This window comes from Phragmites australis, chromosome 8 (genome assembly GCF_958298935.1).
Source record: "Phragmites australis chromosome 8, lpPhrAust1.1, whole genome shotgun sequence".
NCBI lineage: Eukaryota > Viridiplantae > Streptophyta > Magnoliopsida > Poales > Poaceae > Phragmites > Phragmites australis.
Genome location: NC_084928.1, coordinates 37,075,329 through 37,092,608, shown reverse-complemented (window position 1 = coordinate 37,092,608; position 17,280 = coordinate 37,075,329). Strand labels below are relative to the sequence as shown.

Here is a 17,280-nt window from a genome sequence, read left to right as displayed (position 1 = left end):
TCCTTCTCTTCCCTTTCAAAAAGATTTAAGCTCCAAAAATTTGAGGAATTTTGTGACGTGATTACAAAATGAGATGAAACGTTATTAATTGGATTCATCTACAACGCATAAGCGGAGGTTAAACTAAAAAAACTCTAACGTCGGGCATTTTCATAACTCAGAAATTTGTTTAAACATCCATTATAAATAACAAGCACTCCTCAATGCTTAACAATTAAACATGATGCTCATGATGTATGATTATGCTTAATGACAGGTTTATAAAATTGAGGGTTGACAGAAGCCACCAAAGTATTTAAAGTGATCATCCAAGGTAATTAATCACAAAATTAGCGAGTGATTAGTGCTAATAGGTATAAAGAGAGTTGTTGCTATGTGTTACTAACTAGAGAGTAGATCAAGTAGTGATTTTAGAGTATATCAAGTGGTCACCTCGTGTAGCTTATACCAATCCCTGGATCAGTAGCTGGTACGTATGAATTCCAACAGAAGTAGACATCAAAGACATACATCGATTAAATACGATAATAGGGTACAACACAGAGTTCATTACAACAAAGGTCCGTAGGCATAAATTAACAAATCTTCACAGCACAACGGAAACACGCAAAAGCGACCCATGCCCTACAGACAGTTTGAGTGCAGACGAAACCAGCTTCTCTAATCTTCATCTTCTCTTTCGACGAAATCGGCCTCTGGATCATCTAGGTCCATAATTAGTAAGTGTGAGTACATAAGGAACTCAGCAAGTCCTACCTCAAGGGGGAAAATTAGATGCTTAAGGGTAGATCAAGGATAAGGCTGTAGAGTCTTTTAGGTTTTGCGGAAAGCTAGTTTTGTTGATGCAAGGTTCATTTTGCATAAACTACCTTTAATAAAAATACTTCCGAAGATAACACGTAAGGTTGGCTTATGGGGGTTGACGGCCCTGGGGGAGATACTTTCATCCCGCCAGTTCCCATAAGTCTTTTGCCGGTAGACACACAGTCCAAGAGGCTTAGGGCACAAAGCCCAAAACCCTTCTTTTTGAAAACAGGGGCATATAGCCCACTCACACACCAAGGAGATACTCACGCCGAAAAGCTAATCATTGTGACCAAACCATAGCATGTCCTTGACCGAGGACACGGCTATCCGGATAGGTTTAACACTCTGCAGAGGTTGTACACTTTACCCACAAGATATGCGTAGGCTCTCACCTTAGCAAATGGTGGAGCTACCATAACGAGACGCAACGACCTCATAACGAAGTCACAATATCCACCCATAGGGCACTAAGATACCAGGGGCCTTAGAAGATCCATGAGAAGGACCACTTAGCAATCCCAAGGCTTTGACATAGCCTTAACAATATCACTAGCCGGACCTTGGGCTATGCACCACCCAAGTCTTCTCCTGGTCCCCATTGCCACTACCGGCCTTCGGGTGGGTACCGAACTAAGTTAGAGGGGTTAGGTCAAGTCCTGCCCATTCAAGCCATGTGGTTGTACGAGTGGATACTAGGTGAGATGTCACAGCGAACCGGTCCTTATACGACCGAGGCAAGAGTCTCCCAGCAAGAACACCACAAAGGCGAACCTTGCTCCAAGATAGTTCCCACCTTTGTGGGGTACCTTACTCACCCTCGTCAACACTACTCTAGAGATTTTCTAAGAACACAAGTTTTACACGCACACGCACCAAGCACACATCACTTCATATTTTTGAAAAGCATGATTAACATATGTAAATAATCTAGTTCTTTCTTTTGAGTAAAGCAATCCTAAGCATACTAGTAAACAAGCATTTATCCAAACAATCATTATAGTTGATGTTGGGAACCTTCTAGGGTTTCAACGGAATAAAGGTAACAATGACAAGGCATGGCATAAACAAGCTAGGTCATAACTATTCTAGCATTTCTTTAAAATCACAACTATTAATTTAATCATGCATACTCCTATTGTTTGAAACAACGGCTCTACAGGTTGTATTTAAAAGCATAGGATCAATATGATCAACGGTTGTAGGACTTGCCTTCGTTGAAGTCCTCGTCTCCTCCTTCTTCAAACTCCGGGTCCTCGGGATCTTCCTCGAATGCTCCTTCCTCTAATAATCCCAACAACGTCAAAGGTGCACATGATCAATCAAATGATTAAAACAATGACTAAACAATTTACAAAAATTATGAAATTGACATGATTGGGTAGATCTCGAATTTAGATGAATGTCGGTAGAAGAATCGTTGAAAACGGAGTTAGGACGGGGGAGAAACGGGCTTCGAAAGTTTTACCGGGAGAGAAATTTAGAAAAAAAAGAAAAGGGGAGAATATTCCCAGAATATTCTGTTTGGGTCGGCTCGGGGTTGGGCTCAGCTCGTGGCTCACGGCTCGACTCAGGCTCAGGCTCGGCTCGATTTTTGCGGTCGGCTCGGTTCTGTTTTGGGGTTCGGCTCGGGCTCGATTTTGTCAGTCGGCTCGGGGGGGGGGGGGGCAGCCGTTAGCTACGAAGATAAAAGAGAGAGAGAAGAGAGAGGGGAGGGCTGGCTCGGGTAGCAGAGAGAACGAGAGGGCGAGAGAGAGGGAGGGGCGACGGGCGGCGGCGACGCGCCGACGAAGGCCGGCGGCGGGCCTCGCCGGTCGAATCCGGCGTTCTGCGATAGGGAGGCGGCGGCCGGCAACGGGGAGGCAGCGGCCCAACGACGGGAAGCGGCGGCTGACGACGATGGGTGGCCCAGGTATGTCTACAGGGGGAGGGACGGGAGAGAGAGAGAGAGAGAGAGAGAGAGAGAGGAGAGGGCCGGGGGAGGGCTCACCGGCGGCGGTGACGCTCAGAGGGAGGTGGCGGAGTGCTCGGAGGGAGAGAGAGTGGATGTTAGGAAGGGGAGTGGGGAGAGGAGCATTGTTCATCTTCTTAAATAGAGGCGGAGACGGGGCTGCGCGGTGCGGGGAGCTAGGACTGCAGGTGCAGCGATGCGACAGCAGACGCGGCGCGGCGTGGCGCTGGCATGCGAGGTCACGGGGAGGGGATGGGAGAGGCGGAAGAGAGAGGAAGAGAGAGGAAGAGGAAAAACAAATTAGGGATTTGATAGCGCCACCCATTGATGGCCGCTTGTCGTTGCTTTGTGTGTGCCCCTGCCCAAGTCATCGAGTCGTGCTGTGCTCCGATGGAGTCCTGGGAGCCGCCCAGACCTGCAGCCGCCACTCACAGAGGAAGGGATAAGCCCCTGTTGTTGCGTTGAAGCCATGGTGGCCTTGCCACCATGGAGTCCGGCCAAACTCCTGCGGCACCGAGACATTGCCACAGCCCCATCACTACCATCAGCAAGGTAATACCATCACGCCATCAAGTTTAGCCCGACCGTGCCATTGTAGCCGGTGCTTTGGCCGTGCCACGTGCTCTCTCCCTTTCTGCTCTGTGTTGATGCCTGTCATCGTGCTGTCATGCTCTCTGGAGGCATGTCGTCGTTGTGCTTATGTATGAGCCTGGTCCCTGCTGCTTATGTCTATGCTTGTCGTTGCGCCTACTGGGGCCTGGCTGCCAAGATCTCTCTATTTGTGTTGTGTCATGCCACTAATGCTGCCTCTTTGTGATGATTGGCCTTTGTGTCACGAACGCTTGAGCTCAAGCCGTGTGCTGTAAGAAGCTCTGGGTTCCAGCAAGGTGCCGTTAAAGTCATGTACTCCAGCCATGCACTAGTGAAGTTTGAGCTCTGGCCGTGAGTCGTGATAGCTTTGTTGCCGTGCCATTTATACGCGTACCGTTGTGCTGGTATCCGAGGCCGGCCGGCGGTTCTCTCCCTAGGTGGTCACCGTTGTCCTGATGGCCTGATCGCCTCCTTCCTGTCTGGCTGATCGCTGTGGTGTTGGTATTTCCCTTTCTGTCACTAGGATGTTGCCTTAGATATTCTATCTCATTGATGAGACTGCAGCTTGCTGGTATGCTCTTGTGGTGGTGCCGCTCGCCCACTTGTCGATGATGATTTCTGGAGTTCAGTCAATGTTGTGCGCCGCCAGCTAAGCCCTCATTCTTTCTTCCTTTTTCAGTGGCACTTGACTGATGTGGCTCTTTCTATTAGCACCTTGCACTGAGGCCCTGATTATGGCTCTGATTTTTCTGCTTATCACGATACTGATGCCCAAATGCATGGCCCTGATAGATTTATTGGATTGTCGTTCTATCAATAGCATGATGGTTCAATACATTGATGTTTCCTCTTGGTGGTGTGGGCTGCTTATGATAGTTGCGTCATGGCCGTTTACTTGTTGTTGTTAGTCCCCTACTGCTGTGATTGATCAAAGAATTAGCTATCTTTGAGTTGGCCAGGATCAGGGCCCCTGCATTTGTTAATTTGATATTGACCATGGAATTAGCTATGTGGGTGGCTTCCCAATTCGTATATGCTGCCCCTTTTACTCCGATGTTAAGGAATATACAATGCTCTGTTATTGGTTTTGATGTATATGCTTGTGGCCTACTGTTGTTGACTCTGATATGGCTCTGCAAGATGAGGAAGGGCTGGCTCTGATATTTGATCATGCCCTTTTTGTTGCCTAATGTGATGCTAATGCCTTTGTGTCTGCTCACTATGATTACCCCACCTTTGTGGCGTAGTGCCTGCATGTTTGTATGATCAGGCGGATTGTAGAAAATATATGTGCCATTGCGATAGGAGCCTTTGTGGCCCAAAAGTGATCACCCATGCCTGTGTGGCTTTCACCTTCGTGGCGCGTTACTTGTTGCCTTCGGTCGGCTGATGAGGATACATCCGAGGCCCCGAAGAGGGAGTTAGTGAGTCAAGCACAGCACTGGAGCTCCTGGTTGTGGTTAAGTTGCCGCACCAGTTGTAGCTACGCATCGTGCCGCGCTCCCAGCTCACCTCTTCATGTATACATAATTATGAGGCTATACATGGCCGATGATGATTCGGGATACATAAACAGTCCCAAAAACTCATGCTAGACTGTTATCCTGTTTCTTTACTGCTTTTATTTCTAACGCTTACATCGGTTGGTCTTTATTGCATGTGACTATAGCCTTGAAGGCTCGGAGATGACCATGATACGACGACCCTCAGCACAGCTTAATCGGAGGTAGCCCGAAGAGACATGCATAATTAACTGGAGTTGCTTTACGAAGCCTCGAGAATTAAGACAAAGCAATTGCTAAATTATATGAGATAGTCAGATAGCGTGTATGTTGTGGAGTGACATGTATAATATGAGAATTTTGTATTTATGATTTTGACATGAATAAATAAAGCTAATATGTTTTCGATTATTACATCATCTCATCTTTCGTATACTTTGTATACTGCACGCTCGCAATATTACATTCAAAGTTATAAACAACTCGACGACACGAGTTTCGTATCTGCGAAACATATACTCTTCACCAAATCATCAAATTATCTCTCCTTGTTTGTGAGACGTTTCTTCATTCCCTCCTCGATGACTATCCAAACATCTAAACCGTTGTCATGCAAATAACAAGTCATTAGAAATTTTTAACTGGAGAAGTGAGTGCCATCAAAATATTGAGCACTACATGTATCCATCCCTACCCCAGGCATCACAACTCACTAGACGGTGAAGCCTAACTAATCAAAATAAGAACACGGCTCAAATACCACTTGAATTGCCGTGTCCTTGTGAAAGGCGTGAGCCCTGGCTCTGATACCACTTGAAGGGATCGGTGACGTCCTAAGAGTGAGTAAATTAGGACACTTAAAACTAATTAGCTCCAAAAACTTTATAAAATAAACTTATATCAATTTTTATCTAAATGTGACATAGATTTATCTATTGTGTCTACCCTACTGTTCAAAAAAGTTTGTAACATATAGACAATCCTAACAAACTACTTAGGAATGTAAATACACAAAGGTAAGTTGCAAGTGTGTAAATGTGGAAACATAAAGATGGTAGAGAGAGCAAATTCGGCATAAAAGATTTTTATTCCGTGGTATTGATGACGTTCTCGGACGGCACCCGATCACGACTCTTAAGCCACCAAGCCACAAAAGCAAAACTCACCCTAAGCTTATCTTCCGCCCACGATTTACACACACGCTGAGTGGATTTGGTGTTGTGTACGTGTGCGTGGTACCTTGTAAGTGCAAAAAGAATCTGCATGCATAATGTTGTCGTGAATTGGGAGTGCAAAAATTGATTTTGCACGTACTGCGGTGCGACAAAGCCACCTGGTATATATTAGACTATTGTCATATGACAGTAGAGCTACGGTGGCACGAGATAATTATTTTTGAGTTTTTTAATCGCATATTATTTCTGCAAAAAGTGAAAAATAAATGGTTATTTAAAAGAATTCCTGAACAAGAGATGCGTAATTCTCCCACCACAGCACAGCGAGATCTGTAGGTTCAGAAGCAAACATGGATGCAGTGCTGGTAACACCAGTCTTTGTTTTACAGTTATGGTCGACAATTGACGATTCCTTTCTCACTAGCCGGAAAAAAAAATCTTTTTGCATAACTGATACGTAGTTTTTAACTGTTAAATTCGAAAAAAAAATGTTTTTTTCAAGGGCAGGAGACAATGATTTCCCTTCTGAACACAGGAATAATAAGAAGCGAGGAGACTAACAAAGATGAGAACGAGGCACGGAACTTCACTTCTGATCTCGCTATATATATTTCCACTCGATCGCAGACTATAACGCGAAATTATAGATGCACATAAACTACGACAATATACAGGTAGATCACACATATACAAGATGCACGGCCGATCGTTGAACGGGGAGAAGCAGCAAAAGAATTCCTATCTGTGCAGCATATCTAACAAAACGTTGGGGATGAGGGGTGCGAGTACGAAATGAGTCTATCCAAGCCATCTATTACATCAAGATCCCTCGTCTTGTCACGGTCCGGAGCCGAGTTCCTCCCCAACTCCCTCGCCGGCGAGTTGCCTTGGCTCCGGCAAGCGTCCCAGCTCCGGTGCGCCTTGTTCCCTCTATCAGGTGGAGGCTCGCAGCTCTTGCTTCTCCCGTAGCTCGTCCTCTTGAAGCTCAGTTGGTCCAGCGTTTCGCGTTCGCAGTCCGACAACGGGCTTGAAACTGTGCCGTTGTTCACTGGAGATGCGTTGTGCTTGGTCTCTGCCTGTAGATCCAACCCCTTGCGCGATCGAGACAGGTCGTGCTTTGTGGATTTGTTTCTGTAGCCTCTGTTCTTCACCTGGACCACCAGATGGTGGAGCTGCACCACCAGTTCGAGAATGTAGTGCTCTGTCTTTGCCTTGTCTGCGTGATGAAGTGTCTCGATTCGGGTGACGCTGTGTTGGGAGCCTGATTTCTTGCTCATGTCGCTCCTGTAAGACAGCTATATGTTAGGTTGGTTGATTGCCATATTTGAGCTTACAGAGTTGGATCTCGAGCATCCGGGGATGGAGACGAAGCAGGGATCGAGGCATGGAGGAGGCTAGCCATGGCAGAGGAGGAGGTGGCAGGGAGGAGCGGCACCAGCTCCAACGCTGGTGGAGAGCGCAGGATGTCATGCCCGGTTTTTTAAAAGAACAATCAGATGTATTTCATATGTATGTCAGGATCAGTTTCATCATACATGCGATGACATATCAGTGATATATAGTTTTATATCGAACAAGAACAACTTTATTGAAATAAATACTAGAGTTTTTAGATCGCAGCGGAAGAACAAGAAGAAACTCTAACGAAAGCTTCAGGACACACCACATGCAACCGACTGGGGACAACGTGACCTAGAACGCTCTGACTTCATTGTAGTCTTCAGCCTCCTTGATTTTTGCGTAGTCTTCTCCAACTGAGCAGCATTTATTATTGAAAACAACAAGTGTGAGTACATATCGTACTCCGCAAGTGTAGGAAAGATATGACATGAGGGCTTAGGACAAAAAGGCTTGACTCAGATTTACTGCATCTATGCCATCCTAACCTAGGACTCAAAAGAACCTAGCAGCCTATTTACTAGGTTATGACTCCAACATTAAAGGAAAAAACTCATCGGATTCCATCCAACTACCAGACTCACCAGATATCCCATATCCGGCTACCGACTCATCGGGGGTTCTACCACCCGACTACCCAGACCAACCATTCAAGATCTCCACTAATTATGAAGAAGACTAAGCCTGCTCTTAACCATGAGCACGGCTGATCGGTCAGTTTTATTACTCTGCAGAGTTTGCACACTTTACCCACGAGTCGTGATTCCCGTTTTGCTTTACACTTCCGAGGTGTAGAGCCAGGGTCTCACTACAAGGCCGTTAAAAAGCACCTCCAAATCTATATGCACCCACTAAGGTTTCACAGCTAACAGGGATTCCATCCACTGCAGAGACCCCCTCTTGTGGCACTTAACCGTCCACTAGTGCGTACAGAATATGAAGGGCAACTAATTATTTGACCAGGCCGTACCCATATAGGCCTCGTGGTTGTGCTGTTATGCTGGGTAACGGACTTCACAATCTAGTCCTTAGGATACCACACAGGAACAAACATAACACTGCTGTGCAGCTCCACCTCAAACTAGCCATCTAGTTGGGATCTCTATACCATGTTACTACAAGATTACCATACCCAAATTCTTGTTACATAAACATTAGTCAGGATTAATATTTACTCCAACCATGATAGAACTAGCACAACTACCCTTTTTATTTCCCATAACCCTTCAAAGGCTACAAGAAAATGTCACACAAATTCTAGTAAAACCCTAACCATGGGATTCCATTTTAAACAAGCATGCATCTAGGGAAAAATAAAAGCTACATTATCCTATAATGGTGTCAAAGTGGTCAAGAACACTTTCTTTCGAATGCAGGTTGCTCAAAGTCCTCGAATGCCTAGCCTTGCAAGCTGACACACTGCTCGTTTCCTAAAGCAATTGTGCACACCGGAAAGCAAACAAACACAATAGCTAAGTATAGCACACAAAATAGAGGGAAAGCACTCTAAAAAGGCTACTAATAGACAGTACACGCTTCTATGATCGCCTGAACGCAAGAATTGCCTAAATCGGAGTTCGTATGAAAAAGTTATGATAATTTTAATATATAGGGGCTTTTCTAAAAAATTACAAGGACTAAATTATAAAAAACAGAAAGCTCTAGGGACCTATATGTAAAATTCAAGGACCTTGTAATTATACAAAAGTTCAAGGGGTTAAAAGCATAATACAGAACTAACTAGGGGCATATTTATGAAAACATAAAAGTTTGGGGGCCTAAATGTAAAATTACCTATTTTCTGGGAATAAGGGAATTATTTTTTACTGAAAAACCTATTTATTGCGTCAGCAGGTTGACTGGGCTCGGTGGGCTGACGTGGCAGCTTACGCGGCTGCTGACTCAGCGTAGATGCCAACGTGGCGCCTACGGGGCTGCTGACCGGGACGGTGGACCAGTACCATGGACTGGGTCCACGGGTCTACGGTGGACCGAAGGGGTATGGGGTTTGGCTGATCTAATCTGGGCCGTCGATGGGAGATGCAATGGCTATCGTCATTTGGGGAGGGAGGAGCGGCGACAGGGGCCGGCGGAAGGCGGCGCCGGCGCGGGTTTCACCGGAGCATCGTTTCACCGGAGCATCGCTGGCGAGGCTTGATCTACCGCTACGGGCTACCAAACTCGGCAATTTTTGGCGCAATAGAATGAGACGGCGACAAGGAGTCTCACTAGGGGGTTCTCGATGGTCGGTGGGGCTTCTGCGGTGGTCGGTGACGGAGAAGAACGGCGGCGGAGGTCGAAGCTCGGAGAGAAGCGGCTACGGCGACGAAGGAACAAAAACGATGTCAGGCCGCAAGGAACATAAACGGTGAAACGTTTGCCAGGCTCAGGAAGGGTGAGGACAGGAGCGGTCACTAATCTCTCCTTTAGTACTTGAAAGCTACGCTCACAATCTTCAGTCCACCTAAACTTCGCATTCTTTTGTGTGAGCATTGTCATAGGCTTGGCGATAATTGAAAAATCCTTCACAAATCGTCGATAGTAACCTGCCATGCCCAAGAAACTCCTCACCTCCTTGACATTAGTCGGTCTTTCCCATTCTACCACGGTAGAAACCTTGCTCGGGTCGACTGAGATACCCTTCTGATTAATTACATGCCCTAGAAAGCCGACTTCTGAGAGCCAAAACTCACACTTCTTTAACTTAGCATAAAATTTGTTATCGCGTAAGGTCTCGAGTACTTTTCTCAAATGCCGTTCATGCTCCTCCTTGGTCTTGGAAAAAATTAGGATGTCGTCAATGAACACCACCACGAAGTCCCCAAATCGATACAACATGTTGTTCATTGTCTCCATGAAATAAGCAGGCGCATTTGTAAGTCCGAAGGACATGACTCTGAACTCGTAGTGCCCATACATTGTGGCAAACGCTGTCTTCTCAATATCCTCTTCCCGCACCGGAATCTGATTATACCCTGATTGTAGGTCAATCTTGGAAAACACTTTGGCTCCTCTCAGCCGGTCAAACAGTTCATCAATGCGGGGCAAAGGGTACTTGTTCTTGATTGTCACCGCGTTCAAGCCTTTGTAATCCACACACATGCGCCAACTTCCATCCTTCTTCTTAGTAAAAAGAACAGGAGCTCGCCAAGGTGACACACTATGCCGAATCAACTTCTTGGATAGCAGATCATCCAATTGCTTCCTCAATTCCTCTTGGAATGGACGAGCCAAACGATAAGGTGCTATGGAAACAGGGCGAGTTCCAGGTATAAGGTCAATACGGAATATCACTTCGCGCTTGGGTGGCATCCCAGGCAACTCGGCAGGGAAGACATCGGGATAATCCCGAACCACAGGAATCTCTTCAATTGCTAAGGGCAAGACTGGCTTCTCAACTAAACCCCAAAGAAACCCAGACTTCATGGAGCGCTGATCCGGAAATAAGCTTGACAACACAGATAGAGAATCTGATGGTGTGTTTGCCTGAAAGATTATTGTTTTGCCTGATAGTGCTTCCAAGGTAATAGTCCTCCAGAAGCAAGATATCACGGCCCGGTACCGTTGTAACCAATCCATGCCAAGAACGACGTCAAAAACCGGTAAGGGAATTACCATCAGATTTACCACAAATTCATCGCCTTCTATGGATACTACACAACCAGAGCATACCGCTGAACTAGAGATAAGACCTCCTGGGGAGTTAACTTGGACGGACTGAGAAATTTCTTGGCTGGGGATATTAGCCCTTCTAACAAAATCGAGTGAAACGAACGAAAATGTGGCACCAGAATCAAACAAAACTAGGGCATCATGCAAATTGACGGTAAGAATACCTGAGACCACGTCTGGGCGACCCAGAGAAGAAGCAGAGGGCATAGTGTAGATCCCGGCGGGAGTCAAAGGAGTAGGGCCTCCATCGACTTGCTGTGGCGGTGGAGCAGTAGACGACGCAGTCAGCTGAAGCGGGGCCGACGGTGCAGGAAGCTGAGGCATAGGCCAGCTGTAGCCTGGTGGTAAAGACAGGTACTGCTGGGGAACCTGGATGTATGGCACTGGAGGAGCGACCATCATCTGAACTGAACCCCGAGGAACGTTGGTGGAAGAAACTGAACCTCGAGAAGAACCAGCTGCTGAAGATCCTGCTGAGGAAGAATTGGACCGCTGCCACTTGATGAGAGAATCTGGGTTCCTCTTGCAAACCGATCCCATATGTCCATCCTTGCCACAGATGCGACACGTCCCAGAAAAACCACATTCTGAGGAATGATGAGACTTCCCACACTTGAAGCAAATCAGGCCTTGTCCTGGAGCCGGACGCATAAACGAGGTTCTCGCAGGGTGTTGTGCAGAAGAAGACTGGGTTCCTGACTGCTTGAGCCTAGATGACTGAGATTGCTGGGATTGCTGATTTGGTCTGAACTTCTTGAAGGGAGGACGCTGAGAGGACTCTCCTCCCTCCTGGGGTTCCCTCTTCTGGTCACCATTTGGGGCACTAACACCCCCAGTACGTCTTTGCTGATCTGCAGTAAGTTGAAACTCCAATTCCATTCCTCTAGCTTCCTCAACTTCTGTAAGATAAGTAGTAGGCGGATTTCTTCCCATCACTTCTCGGTAGCATGCATTTAGTCCTCTGAAGAACTTCCTAGCCTTCTCACGCTCATCACAACCCACACTGGGCACAAAACGAACAATGTTGCTGAACTCCCTCTCATACTCATCCACTGTCCTGCTCCCTTGCTGGATGTGATTTAGTGCGTCGTTCATCCTATCCCTGAAAGAGACTGGATAGTACTTGGCCATGAACTGCTGTAGAAAGACCTCCCAAGTGATGTCACCACGGGCTGGGACCCACGCCTTAAGTTCCATCCCACCAGATATCTGCCTGACCCGATAGCTGGTGCGGTGCAAACTCAACCTTCTCCTCGGACGTCATCCGACAACCATTCATGACCTTCTCTATCTTGCGCAGCCAGTCTGCAGCTTCCGTTGGCATGCCTGACCCATCAAACGTGTCCAGTCTCATAGAGATCCATCGTGGGTACGTCATCCTCTGGACCACAGAAGCCATTGGGGCAGCATTAGCGGCTTCAACTCCAGCAATTGAGTGACCCCCAAATTCTCCACCTTCATGATTCTCTTCCACTACTTGTTCCGGTGCCCTAGCTTGGCCGGTACGACGGCCAGTGCGACCCCATCCACGGCCAGCAGTGCGACCACCATGGGCACCCCCACGACCACCTCCACGGCCCCTCATTCTCGCAGGCATAGCTCTAATCAACATAACATTAACAAGAGCATGACAATATAAAGTTATCATATCCCAAAGGAACATACAAGAGAAATAGAATTCCGAACAGAAACGTAGATGCGAAGCATGCCCATGCAAACCCCTTCCTACTGTGCATAAGTGTGTCAAATTTTTAGCTAAGTTGGACCTATGTCAAGTTTTATTGGTAAATTGTCTAGGTTAACCATTCACTACTCCCTAGGAACAATAAACTGGCTCTGATACCAACTGTAACACCCCGGGTTCCTACAAACCTGAGGCTACAACTCTCATCATCATTTACACTAAGATTGAAAATTATTAGAAATTTCGGCAGAGTTTCCCCGGTATTTATCGGTTTTCTAAACAAAAAGATCCCACACAGTTCACAGGCATTATATTTATGAGCAGAAAGTAATCATCACAGCCCGGTTAAAGATCCCGACTCGATACGACTCTAAGACCCGTGACACATAACCAACTTGTCCAATTAATCGAATAACCATCCAACTAGCAACTACTGTTTCAATGCTTTAAAAAAAACTAAATTATAGAGATGTGTGGGCTCCATCGTGATGCTACTCCCATCCAATACATGTCGCGGTCATTTAGTACCTAAAACCAAATAAAAACACAAGTGTGAGTAAAAACACTCAGCAAGTACAATATAAAACTTGAAAAACAAGAGAGCGAAACAGGATCCAGAAGAAAAACAGAATCGAATGAATTGCTTCTAGTCGTTTGAATACATCAAGAAATTAGTAGTTTCCGTCTGAAACGGACAACACCTGAATACATCCTTAGCATTTACCGGTAAAGCCGAGCAAGTGGGGCCAGCACTTACTCACAGGAACATGAATATAAGAATCAAACTGCACATCCGGTTCTACCGGAACATGAATGTTATGAAAGAAATAATTGGAAACTTTTGTCAGAAATACGGTCATGAAACTTGAATCACTTCAACACAAAGAATAGGAATATTGAAATAATATAATCGAACAATTTGAGAAAACAACCAACAATCAAACCATATCAGCACACACAAGTTCGTCATGCACTTGCCTTAACCGTGCGATGTAGAACGACGAGTAGAGGGTTCAACTCTCTGATTAGAGCCTCCACCTAGACAATCGTCATGCACAATAAAATAACAATTAGCTACACACCTCACCAAAACTGTGTTCTCACATGGAACACAATAATAACTATCATGATATTGTTGTTTAAGAATTCTCTTTCCAGTTCTCAATTAAACACTTTGGTAATTTATTCATTAAACAGGGTTAATTTATAACATTAAACTCTGTGCTGAGCCTTATCGGCTGCACGAACCACCAACTAGAAACGTACTTTCAAAACACTGATCCAAATCCTATAGTCTTGACTCTATGGAATCCTAATTCGGTCAGCTGCAGAACACTTTAGGTAATTTACTATAGTACTGTCCCAAATTCACATTTTACCAATATATGGAAAGCCTAAACCATATACTACAAGTTCTCAACAGTCGCTACCTACACAGAAGCTAAAGTTCAGATATTCTAATCAATCATAGCGTGAGGTTTCCAATCCTCATAACAGGAACAAAGCAATATAAATCCAGCAACAAAACCATTTGGATGGCCAAACCTGTTTCCAGAGGTCTCACCAATCCAAAATCACGTATCCTATTCTGCAGCCACTAAACAAACCAATGGGTATAATACAACTCAAAAATAGAAATCACTAATCAAGTCACCGAATCTAAACAATCAGTATGAGCTATTGAAACATATGGATCAAAAGCACACCTTTCGATGGCCTACGGACTCGGTGGCAGAACGAAGACAATCCACTGCGATGAGAGATGCGGCTAGCTCAGAACACGATGTGGTGGCTTGCGCGCGAACTAGCGATTCGGCAGCACGGCTGGTGACTCAGCAGCGCGGTGCGGAGGAGCGCGGCTGCACGGCGCAGCGCGACGCGAAGGACGACGCGGCGCAGCGCGACGCGAAGGACGACACGGCGCAGCGCGACGCGAAGGACGACGCGGCGGCGCTAGGGTTGGGCGGCTCGGGTTCTGAAATGGCCCCAGGCCTGGCTATATGGTGAAGGCCTCGAAGTCGAGTCGGTCTCGTGACCGGCTCGGTCTCGATTCGTTTTTTTTTGTTTTGTTTTTTTTTTAATATTACAATATACTCTTGGACCTTATGACATATGAAACATAGGAACAAGAGAAAAAATGCATGTGCAAAGCATAGGATTGAGAAAACGCTAAGAGTTGTAAAATGGATTCTAAAACAAAGTATTCAAGGTGAGCATGAGCTCCAGTAGTAATAACTGGCTATGCAACTTTGACACTGCCATTGGCACCATCTCGTCTCCTCCATCGACAACGAAGGAGATAAGGGAGAAAAGGAAGGGAATTGTTTAGGGAGTGTGGTTGTGGATTGCGCTACCACATGAGAGGAGGGAGAGGTCGGGTCGGAGAGTTGTAGTTGCAGCTGCTTTAGCAGTCTCCATTATGGTTTCCAATGGAGAAGAGGATGGTGAGGCGGTTGTTTCTCTAGTCCTTTGGATGAAAGTATTTCTTCCCCTTTCTTTTTTCTTAAAATGCTGGATGTTTTTTTCTATCTAAAAAATATTGTTAGATGCCTTTTGGTATATGTTCAAAGAGAAAGTTATTCTCAAAGAAAAAAATGATTGAATGAAATGTACTCTAAAGCTTGTCTAGAAAGCAGGACAAGAGACACAAGAGCAGCGAAAAACAGAAACATCATATAAATGTATAGGCAAGATCCAGGTTTGATAAAAACACATAAAATGTATAGCAATGAGCTTTTGTAAGTTTACACATTTTTCTTCTTTTTGCTTGAAATGGTTTCCAGCTTCCAACAAATACTCGCTGCTGCTTAGTATGGTAATGCTTTTAGCTGCTTTGCTGTGCTTATCAGGCTCCCAAGCCTTCATCTGGGCCTCATAAGTCCAGGGAGTGCCTGCCCCTGATTCTGATCATCAGAAACAGGCTCAAGCATGCACTGACCTACCGCGAGGTGATCTCCATCCTGATGCAGCGCCATGTGTTGGTAGATGAAAAGGTTAGGACTGACAAGACCTACCTTGCTGGTTTCATGGGTAAGCTGAGTGCTTATGCAATTATGTGCTCTATTTGGCAGATGTCATTTCCATTCCAAAGACTGGTGAGAACTACAGGTTTCTCTAAGACACCAAGGGTTGCTTCCGCCTTCATCCCATCAAGGATGAGGATGCAAAGGTCAGGCTATTTATTCTTGTAACATCTCTTTACTATTTCAGTGGAGCGTACAATGTTACCAAATTGTGATTCTTTTTAAATTAATACACACCGGAATATAAGGTTGTTAATGATGACAAGACCTACCTTGTTGTTTGAGCAGTCTTGTTCTCGTGAGCTCAGTTTTGTAAGGATGATGCCAAGTGACTAATTTCGATATGATATGCAGTTGACATTCTGTGTTGATATTAAACTTTTGCTTTTGAATACAATAATAGTACGATGATGTTTGATTCCTCTATCATACAATCTATTGCCTTTCTTAATTTAGTTCTTAATTCAATATTATTTGGGTTGTGCTGTCTCAATGTTTGCCACTATTTCTTTGTGCCGTTCAAGCTTTGCAAGGTCCGGTCTGTCCAGTTTGGTCAGAGGGGCATTCCTTATTTGAACACATACGATGGCCTCACTATCTGCTACCCGATCCTCTTATCAAGGCAAATGGCACAATCATGATTGATCTGGAGACCAACAAGATTCTTGACTTCATCAAGTTTGTTAGAAAGAACAGGGAGAAGCATAAGTGCAGATTTGAGACCATCCATGTGGAGGATGCCTTGCGTCATGTCTTTGCCACCCATCTTGGAAATGTGTTCACAATTGGCAAGGGCAACAAAGCTTGGGTGAGTCTCCCCAAGGGTAAGGGTATCAAGCTCAGCATCATAAAAGTACAGTAGTTTTCCTCAGTTTTGCTGTAGCTGAAACTCGATGAGAACATAGAGCATTGTTATTCTGCTTTGCAATTTCCCTTTGTTTGAGGTTGCACTGATATTCCTTGTTGAAATATAACATTTTAAATTAGTACTATTTAAGGTAAATTTTACAATACATCCAAAGAACTGTGTACCGTCCATCTTGTTAGAACGCAATGGCTAGTGACCTAGGTCACCCATAATAATTATTTTTTTCTTTTGGAAAGTCAATTAATGTCTATAAATTAGTTGTTTTTTCCTTTGAAAAGTTTTTGCACATATGGTTGCTCCCACCGGATTTTTTTTTCAATCGGATTTTGCTCCTACATGTACCACTCGTATCAAAAAATCACGTGTGCAGCTTCATGTGTGCCAACGTATATGTGCATTCATGTGTAGCACTAGTACGTGTGTACAACACATGGTTCAGTTAAAAAAAGGAAACACATGATGGTTCATTTGTACCACTCGCATGTGTGGAAGGTTCGTATGAGCACACACGTGATAGGATGTACACATGTGATAGGATGTACTAACTGCATATGTTGACTAAATTTTGTGACTGAAAGTTCCTTCATAATTTATGAGCGGCATGACTAATCT

At 45.2% G+C, this 17,280-nt stretch overlaps 1 pseudogene; it reads left to right on the top strand.

Moving 5' to 3' along the window:
* Positions 1-15,206: 15,206 nt before the first annotated feature.
* LOC133927810 (small ribosomal subunit protein eS4-like) lies at positions 15,207-16,662 on the top strand (annotated as a pseudogene).
* Positions 16,663-17,280: the final 618 nt, after the last annotated feature.